The sequence below is a fragment of the Meles meles genome, chromosome 10 (assembly GCF_922984935.1).
Source record: "Meles meles chromosome 10, mMelMel3.1 paternal haplotype, whole genome shotgun sequence".
Classification (NCBI taxonomy): Eukaryota; Metazoa; Chordata; class Mammalia; order Carnivora; family Mustelidae; genus Meles; species Meles meles.
In genome coordinates this window covers 10,650,168-10,664,497 of record NC_060075.1, presented here as the reverse complement: position 1 = coordinate 10,664,497, position 14,330 = coordinate 10,650,168, and the positions used below count along the sequence as shown (strand labels likewise).

Here is a 14,330-nt window from a genome sequence, read left to right as displayed (position 1 = left end):
TCTGACTCTTGATTAGTCACGAAATCAGGGTCATGATCTCAAGGTCATAAGATTTAGCCCCACATCGGGCTCCACACTAGGCATGGAGCATGTTTGAAATTCCCCTCTCCATGTGCCCCTGCCCTTATCCCGATTCTTCACTGACTTATTTAAAAAAAAAAAAAAAAAAAAAAAGTAGGTTTATGTTCAGTGTGGCATACTTACATTTTTAAAAAAGAAAAAATGTTTAAACAACAAGGGTTATGCTAAATGCTTAGATTAACCAATTAAATGTATTATGTTAGCCAATTTCATTATTTTATAAACTATTAATAGCCTACCTTGAGTATTAAAATATTTTATTCAAATGACCAAATAATTTTATTATTATGTAACTTGTTATATCTACTTAACTACTATTAAAGTATTAACCAAGCTATGAGCTCTAAGCCATAAGCCTCATGAAGGTGCGCACTGTGCCCTCTGTTTGCTACTGCATCCCCAGTACCAGAACCCAACATAGTAAATGGCAAGTAGGAAACATTTAGTAATGAATCAAGTCTCTTATAAAGACCTGAGATCAATCATCACTTAGACGAGGATGAGCAGAGTTTTCTGCAAAGGAGCAGATAGGAGCTCTTTCAGGCTGTGCAGGCCATGGGGCCCGTGTCCCAACTATTCACGCTGCCTTTGTGTCATAAAAGCATCTACAGGTAATAGAGAAATAACTAGGAATATGCGTTCCAATAAAACTGAAATTTGGAGGTCAGAGAATTGTCACATGCCATAAAACATTATTCTTCTTTAGATTTTTTTCCACCAAACATTTAAAAATGTAAAAACACTTCTTAGCTTGCCAGTTATAGAAAAGCACAATGGGGCAGATCTCGCCTATGGGCTGGAGTTTACCAACCGATCCCTGACCCATGCCACAATAAGTTTTTGTGATTACAACTAAACCCTATACATATGTGAGAAATTCAATAGAAGGGAAAAGATTCAGCCCTTTATTTATTTTTTAAAAGATTTTATTTATTCATTTGACAGACAGAGATCACAAGTAGGCAGAGAGGCAGGCAGAGAGAGAGAGAGAGGAAGTAGGCTCACCACTGAGCAGAGAGCCCGATGCGGGGCTCTCTCTTTGACCTGAGTCAAAGGCAGAGAATTTAACCCACTGAGCCACCCAGGCACCCCGATTCAGCCCTTTAAAGGAACCTCCCTACACCTTGTTTTCCTCGTCTGTAACGGAACTAATCTGCCAACTAAAACTGAGACAGAGGTTCCACGAGCTAGTGCCCATAAGGCTCCAGGCCCAGTGATGAACGCTGCAGATGCTCATCTCGGCACCCCCGAAGATTCTCTAGAAACATCAGAGGCTACAGTCAGACCACCTCATATCAAAGATTACTAGGGTAAGCAACATATTGTTAATATTCTCCCAAGAACTGTGTGTGCTGCTAACTGAACTATTTTTGAATTTAGTGACAACTCAAAGAAATTATTACAAGGCAATGAGTGTCAACCTAACTGCCAAAACCAATGGAGAAGTCTTTAGATTGTCATTGTCGATGACTTAATCTACCATCTGCCAATAACTTAACTAATATAAGCTAATGAGTTTTTACATTTAGCACACACAAAACCTATCAGGATATATTATGCTGACTCCTCTAAAACTCTTTAATGGGAAAGAAAACAGATCCTTTTGAAAAAAATTACAGTACCATATCAGTTGTTATTTCATACACTATATCCACAGAGAGACTGGGCCTCATTAAAACTAGAGGCAAGGAGTTAAGTCTGGTGAAAGCATTCCCAAATCTGCTATTAGCTTACTCACTTTAGGTGAAGTCATTTGGTGCCCATCCATCTACCCAGGACAAGAAAGGACTTGTGCAAATTACCCTGAAGAGATTTTATGGGGCTCTGAGACTTCTACTGTAACTTTATGGGCTGAGTTTATAAGGTTAAGAATTCAGAAGTGTTATTTCCTCCTAGGTACCACATGCACACCGATTCTGAATATTTATTTGGATGGCTTGCATATAGCCTCTCACGTCGCATAATTAAATGCAATACGTATGTAGCTATAAAATCGAAGATGCTTTTCAATAACCTAAGATTTTTTCCTAACAAAATGTAACCTAATTCTTTGGAAAATCAGAGAATTTTAAAACTATGTTAAAATTAGAATCTTAACATTGTAATCTGCTGATAATTAACTGTCTTCCTCATTAAATTAATAACATCTATAACTACTATTTGAGTACATCTTTTGTTACAGGAGATTTTAGTCGCTTTACAAGAGTTATGTTCTTGCATCCCCACAATACCCTTATAAGGTAAATGTCATCATCACATTTAAGATACGCAGACTCAAGTTTGGAGAGATTAAATAACTTGCCCAAGATCACACAACTGCTGAGGCCATTCTATGTGATTGGAAGCCCATACTGTTAACTAACCATACTTTGTACTCAACCCTGTTTAATTAAACTTTGGGTATTTTGGCAGACTGAAGCAGAAAAATGCCTTTATAATTTTTTCTGAACCTTGATTTAGTTGGTTTTCTCCAGTTTTAAGTACCTGAAAATCCTTTAGCTCTTCAAAGACATGACTCCTGCCTGACCCCATGCTGTTTCCATAGTAGCCCAGGGTATAAAAACCTGAGTGCGGCAAATGGGCACTGAATGCTTAGCTATTTGCTCTCCTTTTTTTTGCTTTCCTAACTTACAATATTATCACAATATTTATCATTATATTCATGAAAATTCTGCTATTTAAACTTACCATTATGCTCAATAGCTCAGTCTATAAGTGTTTCTTTTGGCTTATTTTTCTTAGAATTAGAGAAAATGAAATTACCAGGAAAATTGTTTACGATCTTTGATATATGGTGACGGGTGCTTTCGAGGAAAGATGAAAAATTCCGTATTCCCACTAGTAGTAGAGGAGGGTAAAGAGTTTCTTAAAATATAACAGTAAGGAAAATAACTCATCATGAATTTCTTACTGTGAATTAATTTAATTGCTATACTTGCTTCTTAATAAGCAAAGAAATCACTTTCACTAAGAGAAAGAGGACATCATTGGAAAGCAAGGAAGAGAAAGGTAAGATAATTCTGGAGTGTGAAGCAGGCATGAAATGGGAAGTGGTTTATCAGATTGAGGACTGAGCGGTGAAGAACAGTTTGAAAGAAATGGACATTTCTGGAAGTGGAAATAGGTGTCAATCAACAGGGTATAAGAGAGGAGGCAAAAAGCTATCAAAGATTACCTTTCAAGTTGGCTCAGAAAACAAAATAATATACTATTCCATCATATTAAAATATTTTTTCTATTTTCTTTTTATTATGTTATGTTAGTCACCATACAGTACATCATTAGTTTTTGATACAGTGTTCCAGGATTCATTGTTTGCATATAACACCCAGTGCTCCATGCAAAAGGTGCCCTGCTTAATACCCATCACCTGGCTAACCCATCCCCCCCACTCCCCTGCCCTTGGAAACCCTCAGTTTGTTTCCGGAGTCCACAGTCTCTCATTGCCCAATGCTCAAAGATAAAGAGTTTTATTGAGTATTAAAATTCTAGCTCTCACACACTTTATTTTTTATTTTCCTCTACTTAATGGTAAAGTTGCCTTTCTTATTGTACGTAAGCATGATATACACTTAAAAATATTTTGGGGAGACATATTAAAGAGCCTTCTAAAATTTGAATATGTTAAAATATTTAATAATGAGTTTCCATAATCATTCATTAAACTGAACTGGCCGGGTGCCTGGGTGGCTCAGTGGGTTGAAGCCTCTGTCTTTGGCTCAGGTCATGATCTCAGGGACCTGGGATTGAGCCCCACATTGGGCTCTCTGCTCAGTGGGGAGCCTGCTTCTCCCTCTCTCTCTCTTCCTGCCTCTCTGCCTACTTGTGATCTCTGTCAAATAAATAAATAAATAATCTTAAAAAATAAATAAATAAATAAACTGAACTGGCTAGAATTCTAACAAGAAACTGCCTGTCAGATTAAGAGTATAGCAGGTATAATGCAGAATGACATATACTCCAGATAATCAAAGATAAAGATCCAAAATTAGCCCAAAGTAGTTCTTAAGTTTAGTTAGACAAAGCCAACTGGAATCTAATGATCTATGTTTCTGATATAGGTATGAAAATGGTCTTTTACTCTATAGAAATGTAATCACAAAATAACCATTTCCCACTTTCCTCTTTATTGTATAAAGCATACTACAGTAGATTGCTCCTTCCATTTTATGCACCAAACTTCTAAAAACAGTTTACTTTTAAACTAAAAAGATTTTTTTTATCATCAAATGACAGCCTACAAATAATGATTTCTTCAGCAAGAATGTCACATGATTAAACTCTTAAAAACCCCAAGTAACAGGTTGCCTGATAAAATTTAGTGTTCTCCTTCTGGTTTTCTAGATCACGCATAAAAGAAAAGAATAAATGCAATTTAACCTTGCTGCAATTCTCCATCCAATCCCAAACATAAAGAGACATTCTCATCTAGTGCAATCTTCACTGCCCTGGGTGTTATAAGATAACCTTTCCTTTCAACACAGCATTGAATGAAAACTATAGCTTTCCAAACAAGAAAGTCACCACTTCCATTAGTGGAAGTCAAAAGTCTTTTTAGAACAACATGGGGTCTTAAATGATGGCTTTTTTCCTAAAAGCAGAGCCAGAGTTCTTTTGGAAGAGAGTGCCCAAAGGTGTTAATATAGCAGGCTTCAGACTGTTATCCTAAAAAAGCTTTGCCTACAAGGTTGGCCCTTGGCTCACAACTAAGAACTTGAATGTTAAATAGTTCCCTTATACTATAAAGAAAAAAAAAAAAAATTTTTTTTTCTTTAAAAGCTAATAGTGGCCTATTGTGCCTAAACTGTTTATTCAATATGGTTACGCTGAGCAACTGCTTGTTTTCTTCCTGCGAGTCTGGAATTTTGATACACACAATGCAGAGGGTGTGGGTGCCCTACATATGGATGCCCCCAGTAATATTTTGGGGACTGAGCTTCCCTGGTGAAAATACTCCCACTTATTGTCACAATTTGATTAAGCACATCTGTGTGATTCCACTTGGAAAGAACTCTTGGAACTAATGATTGGTTTTCTCTAGACTTTGTCCCCATGTGCCTTTCCCTTCACTGATTCTACTTTGTATCCTTTTGGTATAATAAATCACAGGCATGATTAGTATCAAAAAGACGAGAAAAAACAAGCATTGGTGAGGATGTAGAGAAAAGGGAGCCCTCCCAGCACTATTGGTAGTAATGTAAATTGGTGCAGCCTCTGTGGAAAACAGAAGTTCCTCAAAGAATTAAAAAACAACCACCACGTAATCCAGTAATTCCACTTCTATTTACCCAAAGAAAACAAAAATACTAATTTGAAAAGAGATGTGCACCTCTATGTTAACTGCAGCACTATTCACAATAGCTGAGGTGTGGAAGCAACCTAAGTGTTCATGGATACAGGAATGAATAAAGAAGATGTGGTATATATACACAACAGAATGTTATTCAGCCATAATAATCTTGCCATTCATGACAATATGGATGGATATAAAGGGTATCGTGCTAAGTGAAATAAACAAGACAAAGGCAAATAATCATGTGATTTTACTTACATACAAAATCTATAAAGCAAAGGAACAAAAAAACAGAGAAAGTCATACACACAGAGAACAAACTAGTAGTTGCCAGAGGATGGGGAGGGGGGATGAGCAAAATAGGTGAACGGGATTAGTGGCACAAACTTATCCAGTTATAAAAGAAATAAATCATGGAAATGGAAAGTACAGCACAGAGGCTATGGTCAATAATACTAGTAACTTTGTATGCTAATAGATGGTAACTACACTTTCAGTGAGCACTGCATGGTGATGGAATTGTCAAATCACTATGTTGTACACCTGGAACCAATGTATTTCTATCAATTATACTTCAATTAAAGAAAAAAATCACAGCCAAGAGTATGACTATATGCTAAGTCTGTGACAGTCAGTCCTCCTAGTGAAGCACGGACTTGGGGATGGTCATGGAAATCCTTGAAACAAAGAGCTTAAGAGATTCTTCCTCAATTAGGACGTTTGAGTACACTTCTGTTTATAATGTTCCTGGACACATCCAGATCCTGGTGTGGACGTTGTTCCTTCACAGCCACTCTGAATATGCTAAGGAAAAAAGGAGCCTCTGCCAGGGCTCCCTGCCAAGTCTCCTCAAAACTGGAAAGTGAGGAGGGGCACGGGCAGGCAGCCAGCACCGAAGGTAGCCTAGGTGAGTACTATTGCCCAATTACTTAAAACTAAGTAGAAGCACATTGAGATACCACCTGACACCAGTTAGAATGGCCAAAATTAGCAAGACAGGAAACAACGTGTGTTGGAGAGGATGTGGAGAAAGGGGAACCCTCTTACACTGTTGGTGGGAATGCAAGTTGGTGCAGCCACTTTGGAGAACAGTGTGGAGATTCCTGAAGAAATTAAGAATAGAGCTTCCCTATGGCCCTGCAATTGCACTGCTGGGTATTTACCCCAAAGATACAGATGTAGTGAAAAGAAGGGCCATCTGTACCCCAATGTTTATTGCAGCAATGGCCACGGTCGCCAAACTGTGGAAAGAACCAAGATGCCCTTCAACGGATGAATGGATAAGGAAGATGTGGTCCATATACACAATGGAGTATTATGCCTCCATCAGAAAGGATGAATACCCAACTTTTGTAGCAACATGGACGGGACTGGAAGAGATGATGCTGAGCGAAATAAGTCAAGCAGAGAGAGTCAAGTATCATATGGTCTCACTTATTTGTGGAACATAACAAATAACATGGAGGACATGGGGAGATGGAGAGGAGAGGGAGTTGAGGGAAACTGGAAGGGGAGATGAACCATGAGAGACTATGGACTCTGAAAAACAACCAGAGGGTTTTGAAGGGGCGGGGGGGGTGGGGTGGGGGGGGTTGGGGTGGGAGGTTGAGGAACCAGGTGGTGGGTAATAGGGAGGGCACGTACTGCATGAAGCACTGAGTGTGATGCCAAAACTATGAACACTGTTATGCTGTAAATAAACAACAACAACAAAAACAAACAAACAAAAAAAACTAAGTAGAAGTAGAAAAGGGAAATTAAATGCCACACACAGTAAAGGAGGTCACAGAACTTCTGAGTACCTGATCCTGATCCTCACTTTGCTTTGAGAAAATTCCCTCCTTTCCACTAGAGGATTATTGCAGAGCCTAAGAAAAAATGTGGATTCCTGGGCCAGAATGCTTGTTTAGATCCCACTTAACCACTTAATAGCTGTGTAAGCTTGGGCAAGTTGTATAATATCTTTGTGCTTTCCATGATCTCCATAAAGTGTGGAGAATAGTTTTGACCTAATGGGGTTTGCTGCAAAGATACATGAATTTATAATTAAAAGTACGTACAAAATATTTGGCATGTTGGAAGCACTTTAAAATCATTGTTGTCTAATACTGTTATTTTCAAGGTTGGGGTGATTATTTTTTCCTATCAACTTTCAAAGGTAGAAGGAACCTGAAACAATGAAACAGGATTAGAACCATCCAAATACATTTTGACTTATCTGGTAACCAATGTGCATCACGTGTTGTAGGTAGTCAAACTCACTGAGAAATAGGAAGGAAAACAAAATTACATTTTTGGCAGCCTTCCTTAAAATGGTATTTTCCATGAAGAATTTCCAAAAGGGGCATACAGAATGTCAAATTCCACAAATCCATTTGGTCACAGAAATCTTTTTTTGTATCAGCTATGGTGTGGCACCAGAGGTTTGCTGATTACAGTAGCAGGATTACATACCTGCTTCTGTGATGAGAAGCCACTTCCTACTAGGGATACCAGGATGAATGATCATAGACCTCAGGCTGCAGAAGATCACGGATTAACAGACACCAAAGAAGAAAATTATGAAAAAATTCTATCAAACTCAGCAAGAAAAGTACAAAGGAAGGAGTCCCAACAGATATAGGTGGGGAGCAGAGCAAGGGAATGTGATGAGTAGGGGTGTCCCATGAGCCACACAAAGGAGTGAAAGAGACAGAGTAACAGAGGCCCTAGAGAACACAGAGTAGGATTAGGGGAGTTGGGCAGTCAGGCTGAGGTCATTTGTGAGGCACTCAGGAGTTCTTAAAAATGTAAAGTGCATAGACTTCCCCTTTTTAAATGCCTAAAATATGTTAAACAAACTCAAACAAAACAGGTTTTGAAAAATGTAGACCATTTAAAATAAAGTCAATTTGAAAGGACTATGATTGAGGCAAGCATAAGAATTAAGGTGTATTGGAGAGATCCTTCCACTTAATGTCCCCTGCCTGTCTCATCATTCTTCTGGGGAGATGCTAATAAGGATGAGCCAACCAGTTAAACAATATAAAGTGAGGAACCTGTCACTCAGTTATCAATGGAAACTGCCTGTCTATAATTCCCTTAACAGAGGTTTATATCTCAACATATGTTAATTAGTCTTAATGCGCAAGCCTAAGAATTTACTACACTCCGGGGGTTTTTGTTTTATTTTTTAAAGAAATATACCAGTCAATGGAGTTGAGCTTTATACAGTCATATAGTCTCCTCTGTATGGTATAATAGTCAAACTGGCTAACATTTTACAATTTCTAACAGCCCAGTTTGCCATTTTCTTTAAATTAATTGGACCACATCTAAAAGTTGTTGGCACGTGGCCAAATAGAAGTAGAAAAGAGATACAGCTAGGAGGAGGAAATAATAAGATTCATGACCTTCCACAGATTAATAGAGATGTTTTTAACTGGAGATTAAAAATATCTCTGGAGATTCTATGAAATTTAAATAGAATTGAACCTGAGGCATTATCAAACTCAAAAGGATATTTTCAGTAATTTTTATTCTGATTTATTAAATCTAGGTCCATAAATTGTACACTTACGGAAATAAATGGGTTGAAATCTTTTTAAAAGCAGTATTACTGAGAATAGTATTTTTTTAAAAGCTCTTATGTAAACAATTTTAGACAGTAAAAAAATAATACTACCACCTAAGAACTTTTAGAGTACTTCTACATGTCTAACATTACATGATCATTATTACAAGTGTATGAGAAAGCCAGGGCTGATTTAATTTCATGTGCCTTAGTAAGACTTCATACATGCAAGCTAGCAACTCCAAAAATAATTCGTACAGTTAGCCCAGGAAGTCATGACATTACTATTTATAAAAATCCACAAACTACAATACACTCTACTAATAGCCAAGACTCAGTGGTATCTGACGTCTTCACCTGAGTACCATACCTAGCTCTACCTGCCACCCCCACTGTTTGAGAATCAATGTCCTCATCTTTAAATTTGGATTAATACAAAAGCATTTCTTGATTAACATTTACAGTCCATTTTGAAAAATCAGACGTTCTATTCAAATGTCAACCAGAAGCCAATTTCCCATTTTTCTGACAGGTGAAAGTAAAATCTGAACCCAAAACCTCAGTCTCCAAAGACGTAACAGAAACATTTAAAGAAGTAACAGTCATTAAGATGAGATGTAAAATGATGAGCAACTTTTTATTGCATATAATATTCCTACTATCTTATAGTTATGAAAAGGAGCATAGGTTAAAAACATTAAGGGTTAAAAACCCTTGTCTTTCAAGGGTAGTCTTCAAAAATTTGGGTACAGTCAAACCAGTGTTAGAGACGAGAAAACCTCACTGAAAACACTGATTTAGTATAAGATATTCTTCAATAATTCATCTATTTGATTAAAAAAAATTATCTTTCCAATTCTGAAAAAGCTATAATGAAAGACAAGGAGAGTAATATGCCTGGATCTCTATTTCTACTCCTGAACTTACAGTGCTAGAACTACCTGGTAGCCTAGAATGATCTTGCTATGGCTTTAATAGAAAATTGGTGCTTTGGCATCAACCCAACCTTTCTGCTAGTCTCATTCATCATTTATACCAGGGGTCACTGTATGTTTCAGTCAAGTCTTGCTTTTGCAACTTCAGTTCTACCAGGGTCTTTGGCCCACACCATGTTCTAGTATTTTTTTGACCACTGTTGTGACACATTATTGTGTTATTCCAGAACTTGAAAGGATTAACAAAGAAGGTAAAATCAGAACTTAGATCAAGAGTCCTTTTCCTGACTTAAAATAAGAGTCATTTTCACCTTACGGTCTAGCACAAGGCCTTCTGTTTATAGTAACACTTTCTGGAATGCCAAAACACTCATCTGTAGCACAAAGGAAGACATTCATAGGCTACCTACACCCTTGCTAATTTTCTATTACCAAATAACCTTGGTTCTCCAATGTTCTGTCTTGGCTCAATCCTGTGTCCTATAAACAGCGCTTGTCTAATTTAATAACTTACGAGTTTGGGCATTCTTAGTCTGGCCCAACCACTGCCACCCCAGCACTGAGGGTGGAAGGGAAGGGCATGATGGAAATGTGGAGGCACAATGTCGGGGCACACTGACTGTCAACCCGTTGGTGGTGACACTGGCATTCATTCCCCGGGATGCTAAATACCTTGTGCAAGCAACTTGCCCAACAGGCCAGATATAGTGTGTTGACAGGCAGTAGTGGTGGCTGAGTCCCAGCTCTAACAAACTTCTTCTTAATAGAAGTCATGGATATTGACCCAAGAGCTGTCTCTGACCAGATCTACCATTTGCTTTTGAGTCATTTAAACTTTATGGACCTTAGCTTTTTCATCAGAAAACTGGGCTACATAACATTGTTTAATTTTGTATTGTATTTAAATTATTGTACATTTCATCATTATATTTATCAAATATTTTCATCTATCCTACACACCTACATTTTTGGAAAAACCTTGTTATTTTGTGGCTCTTTACGGCACTTAAAATACAGCTACGAGTCCCTTAATCTCCTAAATATAAAGGAAACATGTTGGAAACCACCCCCCCCCCAATATCTAGTCAAGACTCCATAGACCACATGTCAATCAAAGCATATCAGGAGTTCCATGATATAACAGTTTCTTCAAAAGTTCTCAGGTGGGGCCCCTGGGTGGCTTAGTGGGTTAAAGCCTCTGTCTTTGGCTCAGGTCATGATCCCAGGGTCCTGGGATCAAGCCCCACATTGGGCTCTCTGCTCAGCAGGGAGCTTGCTTCCTCCTCCTCTCTCTTTCTCTCTCTGCCTGCCTCTTTGCCTACTTGTGATCTGACTGTCAAATAAATAAATAAAATAAAAAGTTCTCAGGAAACTAAAATAAATGTGGGTAATTTAGATTGGGTAATTAAGAAGGCTGAAATATATGATTCTAGACTTGAATCAAGGAATAGTGACTCAGAGAGTAATACATAAACAAACAAAAATATCAGGGGAAAATCTATAAGAGACATTCTTCATTCAGAGCTAGTATCATGAGCCACGCTGGGAAGAACTGAGACACAGAGGCAAAAGGAGAAACGCAAATATCTTCCAGCACTATCTGAAAAGGAAAGCTTTATGAAATAAATTAAGAAAGGCATAGCATATGCATTTCTATGGACCATATGGAATTAAGTGGTGGACTTAACTCTCCCTACCTGTCTAAAACCCAAAGGAATAAATAAATAAGACCTATGAACATAAAGACTAGTGGTTGGGTTGTGGGTATGCATATGAAGAGTCAAAGAAGGAACACTAATAGCTAATGTTTTCTTCTTCCTTCTTACATATCACTAAAGACCAGGAATCTATTATGACATCCTTAAAACATCTTTCTCACTGCCTAACACTGAACAAAGTCAGTCAGATGGCGTGGTAGCCAGCCTCCAAGATGGCTACCAAAGATTCCTGCCATCTGGCATTGACAACCTTGTGCAGTCTGATCCCACACTGTACCAGCGTTGGTCTGTGTGACTAGCAGCATCTGCCAGAAGACATACTAAGATGGTGTATCACTGCTGAAATTAGGTCACAAGAAAGACAGCTACTTCAGTCTTGCATGCATGTCCTTCTCGCTCCCTTCTCCCCTCCCTCTCTGGATAGCAAGTTGCCATGTTGTGAGCAGCCCAATGGCATAGAACTGATGCTTCCAGTCACTAACCATGGAGAAATAACAGCCAGTGAGACCAACTGGCAATGACATGATCCATCTTGGAAGAGAATTCTGTAGCTGCAGTGCAACCTTGAGATGACTGAAAAACCGAGCTCCACTCTAACCTCAGGAGAAACCTTGAGCCAGAAGCACCTAGTTAATTGACTTCCATATTCCTTACCTGGAGAAAGTGTGTGAGATAAAAATTGTTTGCCATTTCAAACTGCTAAAATTTAGTATAATTTATTCCACAACAATAGATAACTAATGCAGATGGCAAGATCTGGGATATAAAATATTCTGTTTAAAAGCCAGCGAATCAGGGCACCTGGGTGGCTCAGGTCATGATCCCAGGGTCCTGGGATCGAGCCCCACATCGGGCTCTCTGCTCAGCGGGGAGCCTGCTTCCTCCTCTCTCTCTCTCTCTGCCTGCCTCTCTGCCTACTTGTGATCTCTATCTATCAAATAAATAAAATCTTAAAAAAAAAAAAAGCCAGAGAATCAAATACTCAAATACTCTAATACTCTATATTTTAGTGTTCTCAGAAATTAGGCAGGCAAACCAATTTAAAGTTTTGTATAGTCAGCTGTGCTGGGTGGCTCAGTCGGTTAAGCATCTGACTTAGCTGAGGTCATGATCTCAGGGTCCTGGGATGGAGCCCCATGAGGAATCTCCTTGTTCCTTTCTCTCTCCCTCTGCCCCTCCCAGCGCTCATGCTCATGCACGCTCTCTCTCAATAAGTAAAATCTTAAAAATAAAAAAATTAAATTAAATTTAAAAAGAAATGAAGTTTTATATTATCATGCAAGCTTGGGTTTTTCCTTTAGGTCAAAGACTACTGGGGAAAAATTGTGTGAATAAATGTTGGCTGCAAAACCCACTTTATAATTTTAAGAAACTTCAGCATTTTAAACTCCTTCTTTATTCGACTTTCTTCACTACAGTCCCAGTTTCAGCTTCACTGAAAACCCAGAGCAGGTAGAAGGGAAAAAAAAGTATTTGAAAGCAGAGATCACCTTCTTTCATTTGTAAAAGAGCAGCTTGAAGACTACCTAAATTGGAGATAATGGTTTCTATGAATTGTCTGAAATGCAGCATTAACTTGTTGTCATTAGCATTATTATTAAAACTGTAGCTAAACACTCACTATGTGTTATATAGGGCACATTAGCTATATAAAATACATCATTGGTGGCCTCTGGGAACAGATCAGAAAAGTTCAAAGCTGTGAGTTCCCACTGATACTTGAAAAAAACTGGATTACACTATATCAATTTATAACTACGCAATGTAGGATTTATTAGATGAGCTAATCTTACTTTAACAACTATACCTTAATAAATAAAAATTAGCTTTGAGGTTAAAGAAATTGAAGCAGAAGTTGTAAGAGAAATTCATCAAATTGTACTTAACCCCAAATTTTCCTTTATCCTTGACCTCATTTCACTGATTTCAGAAATTAAGGAGCTGGCTTCCCCTCACTTTCTGTTATTTCCCCCTCCTGGATAGGAATGATCAGATTGACACTTGCAGTTCTAGCAAGCAGCAGCATTTAAGAAAAGGGGAGAAAAGACATCTGGCCAGATCTTCAACTTGTTTCTAAGTCGGCTTGTTCCTCCCTCTCCTGCTGTTTCTTCTGCTTCTGAAAATATGATTAATATCTTTGAATTTATAAAACTCTGCATTGTAAGCAAGGCTGAGGGCTTTCCAACCCAAAGAGGTTGAGGTATGGAGTTAATGAGAAGTGAGGCTGTGGGGAATGAACAGAAAGATGCCAATGTTAAAGTAATTGAGCATGAATATCAAACACTGACTTGGGAACAGTCTTCATTTGCTGATGGAGAATCTGATCAGCTGGTGGGCAGAGAGAACATGCCCAGATCTGCATTCGCTGCCAGCCCCAGAATTTCCAAATCATAACAGCCTATGCATTAGAAACTTGGAATCTCTGTGTCGTCATTTAGAATCATGTCTTCCTTTTATTCCTTCCTTTCCTCCTTCTCTCCTTTCTTTTCTTCCCATGAAAGTTTCACTCCCTTTCTTCTTTCAGAATTTATCTCACTCATCCCCATGCCTTATAAAGAATTAAAATTGTTATCTCAGTAACTGCAGTTTTTTACAAGTGTGTGCGATTTGCTAATACCAGTTCAGAAGAATACAGATGATGGTGTTGTGGCTGAACTGCTGAGCTATAATTTTTATCTAAAAAACTCTGCATTGTCCTCTAAAACCAGTGAAAGCTTAAATTGTTAATTACTGTAATACACTCCTATGTG

At 38.2% G+C, this 14,330-nt stretch overlaps 1 protein-coding gene across 5 annotated transcripts in view; it reads right to left on the bottom strand.

The window, feature by feature from the left end:
• Positions 1–14,330, bottom strand: part of TPK1 (thiamin pyrophosphokinase 1) — a 350,875-nt gene that overhangs the window by 166,314 nt on the left and 170,231 nt on the right. The gene's annotated exons all lie outside the window — the stretch shown is intronic.